Below are 4,115 nucleotides of genomic sequence, written 5' to 3'. Positions count from 1 at the left end.
ACAAAATTATTTTTTTATATTCAAACAAGAAATATTTTAATAGGTGATGAATGGTAGTGTTGCATGTATTCCAAACACTGTAATCTCTAAGTGTTCTCAGTCCAGATAAGTCTTTTACCCTTGGTGGGATCTGGTGAATCTGGGATTTAGAATGATGGTGCAGTGGGTAAAATGCATGTCTCCAATCCTGAGAATTCCAGAGACTTACATGGTTGAAAGGGAGACATTACTCCTGTGAGCTGTTCACTAACTGTATCCATATATCAATGCTGCAACTAATTCAAATCAAATATTAATTATGAGGCACTGGGCAACATGCCAATTCAAAGTGAAGGACACTATCTGGATGACCGTTCACCACAGTCTGCACATTTTTAACCTCAGGAAGCTTCTTCTGAAAATGACATACTTTCTAATTCCTCTATATTGGAATGTACTGGTTGAAGGTGAATACAGTATTTAGAGTGGCATGAAGAGAGTAGTCCTGCGTGTCTATCAAGAGTTCTCTGGATCTCACATTTAGTGATAGTCACAGTAATATAACAGAATGTCATCCACAGACATGGCCATGGGGATCCTCTTGCTGTCCCAGAATGCACTGGGGATGCTGTTTAACTCAGCTGTGCTTTGCTCTTTCATTAATGATGTATTCTCTGGAATCAGAGCCAGACTTAATTGTCAAACACCTGACCATGGCTAACTTCATGGTTGTCTCTGTAAAGGAATCACTCAGAAAATGTCTGCTTTTGGTTAAACATATTTTCTACATAACATTGCATCTAAATTTTTTTATAGAGTTGCCAGAGGAGTATCCCTTGGATCCAAATCAATCTTAAATTTATTCCAGGTTATCTTGATCAATTCAAGGACTGCCAAGTACAGTTCAAAGACAGAGACCCATCATTAGAAGTGGCCTGTGCTGGCCCTGAAATTAATGGTAAATGGCTTCATTCCTGTGCTTGTGACAGACATGAGGGATGGAAGAAACTGCACAGAGATTAGAAATTTGCTATATTGTGCTGTGGCCAAAGCTTAAAAATCTAACCTACACATTATTTGTCATCTTATTGGGATCTTTGAATGTCATGTGTTTGGTAATCATGATGTGGTCCAGTGGTTCCATTCCATAATGCTTTTCTTGCTGAAGCACAAGCAAAGGGTCCAAAACTTTTCAGAATTCTGCGTCGTTGGCCATTTCCTGTGACTAGAGCCACAGAAACCATCCTTGTCCTGGTGAAAAATTTTCTGGATTTTTACAACTCCTAGCATCTTAACCAGGTGTTTATGCTTTGTAAATGGAACCACTAAGTGGCTGGTCAATGCCAGTGCACCAACAGCTACATGCTTCAAAACATTTCGTCCCTTTCTTATCATCAGAAACTACAACTCAATTTCCAGGCTCTGATGGACTTGATAATATCAAACAACAAACGTTAGAATGCAGATTTCTAACATTGATGCTGTAAATTCTATTTCCATTCTTTTTGTTCTATCCATTTATTATGCTTATAATGTAAGACTTAGCTATAAGCTTACATTTTCTAAAATTTAAACAGGAAAAATGCCTATTGTCTAGTGATAATATGAAGAGTGTTAGGAATTCTTTCTGGTAAGATCATTACCAATAGAAAAAATGTCACCACCAGGACTACATGTATCACAGCAATTTATAATTCTCATGAGAGAATTATTGAACTGTACTTGGCAGTCCTTGAGTTGATCAAGGACATCTTAATCAATGATACATCATGTATGAGTGATGAATTTATATTCAAGAAGAAAGAAAAAAATCACCATGAAAAAAGAAGAAAAGAAACAAAAAGAAAATTCTCACTCAAATAAACCCTCCTCTTTCTCGGTAATTAGACTTCCAGCACTCCACCCAGGGCCTAGCCATAGATGTCTACATCCAGATCCCTCAGTACTTGGATGGCGTTTCTGGCACAACTATTAGGGTGTTTGGCCATCCCATCACCAGAATAGGTCAGTCCTGGCTGTCTCTAGGCCATTGCCAGCAGTCTTTTGAGGGGGTATCTTTGTGGATTTCTGTGGGCCTCTTTAGCACTTTGTTTCATCCTTTTCTCGTGTGGTCTTCATTTACCATGGTCTCCTATTTCTTGTTCTCCCTCTCTGTTCTTGATCCAGCTGGGATCTCCCGCTCTCTTTCCCTCAACCTCGCCCTTCATTGCTTCCACTCATGCCCAGGTTGTTCATATAGATCTCAGGCATTTCTCAATCATTGGGCCATCCTTGTGTCTTTCTTGGGGTCCTGTTTTCCAGGTAGCCTCACTGGTGATGTGAGTAGCAGTCCAGTCATCCTTGTTCCACATCTAGTATACTCCTATGAGTGAGTACATATCATATTTGTCTTTCTGAGTCTGGGTTACCTCACTCAGGATGATTTTTTTCTAGATCCATCCATTTACCTGCAAACCTCATGATGTCATTGTTTTTCTCTGCTGAGTAGTATTCCATTGTGTATATGTGCCACAATTTATTTATCCATTCTTCAGTTGAAGGGCATCTAGGTTGTTTCCAGGTTTTGGCTATTACAAACAATGCTGGTTGGATAAAGCACAGGGACAAATTGCCAAACGAATGGAAACAAATGGACTATGAACCAAAGGCTGAGGCGCCCCCAACTGGATCAGGCCCTCTGAATAGGTGAGACAGTTGATTGGCTTGATCTGTTTGGGAGGCATGTAGGCAGTGGTACCAGGTCCTGTGCTCATTGCATGAGTTAGCATTTTGAAACCTGGGACTTACGCAGGGATGCTTGGCTCAATCTGGAAGTAGGGGACTGGACCTGCCTGGACTGGGTCTATCAGGTCGATCTCAGTCCTCGGTGGAGGCCTTGCTCTGGAGGAGGTGGGAATGGAGGAATGGGCTGGGGGGAAGGGAAGGGGGGCAGGAAGGGGGAGAACAAAGGAATCTCTGGCTGTTATGTAGAACTGAATACTACTGTAAAATAAAATAAAATATTAAAAAATAAATAAATAAAAATAAAAAAATGAAACAAACGAAAAAATTAAAGCTACAGGTAATTAAGGAGCTCAGAAAGAGAGAGAATTTGTCTTCCCTGAGAATAAATCCATTAAATGTTAATCTAATACCAAGTGCTCAGCCATAAAAATATCAACATATGATCAACACAAAGTGGACTTAGAAGATATGAATATTAATACATATATATGTGTATGTATCTGTATATAAACAAACTAAAAGAGTCTATGAATTTGGGAGGACACAGAGGGGACCAAGGGAAAGTTGGAGTAGAGAAGGGGAGGAAAGGAGTGAAATACAGTCTTTATTTATAAAATTTTCAATATAACAGGGTGCCTATTTGAATAAAATATAAGATTAGAAGTTAGAGAAAGTAACATATCAAAATTCAAATATAATAGAACATAGTATAATAGAACATAGCAATGAAGTGGAAACAAGGAGATGATGTTCAAATCTTAGATGGTCTTTTACTAAAAAATCCATAGCCAGATACCAGAGTGAAAGCTGAAAGATCAGAAAACCAGAACAGCCAGCCACTAGTGCTTACCTCTACTAAATCCCCAGCCTAAAGAGAGTGAGTTCCTGTTTCCTCATGCTTTATATACTTTTCTTTGCCCTGTCATATTACTTCCTAGGATTAAAGGAGTGTGTGCTTCCCAAGCAAAGGCATGAAATCTCAATTGTTGGCATTAAAGGTGTGTGTCACCACTGCCTGGCTCTGTTTCTCTTCTATAATGCTTCAATTTCATGTAGCCCACTGTGGCCTTGAACTCACAGAGAACCAGAAGGATCTATCTTTTGACGTCTTGCAAAATTACATACTTTATATATCTTGAGTGAATTTCTCTTCTGAGTTAGTTAAAGATAACAATAACTATAACTATCTAATATTCTACTCCCTCAGAGATCCAAGAAGGAAATAATATTACCTAAGAAACCAGGAAGTGCAAGCAAGCAACTTCCAAAAATGTGAGTTATGACTACCAACTGCCTACCTGGACAGTCACCCAAGTACTCTCTGCAATTTTGGAGCATTCATCTTTGGCCTACAGATCTAGCATATCTGACAGACTCTTGTGAAGCAGGATATTTTAAATGACCTTTCTACC

The sequence above is a fragment of the Peromyscus leucopus genome, chromosome 1, assembly GCF_004664715.2.
Source record: "Peromyscus leucopus breed LL Stock chromosome 1, UCI_PerLeu_2.1, whole genome shotgun sequence".
NCBI lineage: Eukaryota > Metazoa > Chordata > Mammalia > Rodentia > Cricetidae > Peromyscus > Peromyscus leucopus.
Note: the sequence above shows the minus strand (reverse complement) of the source record.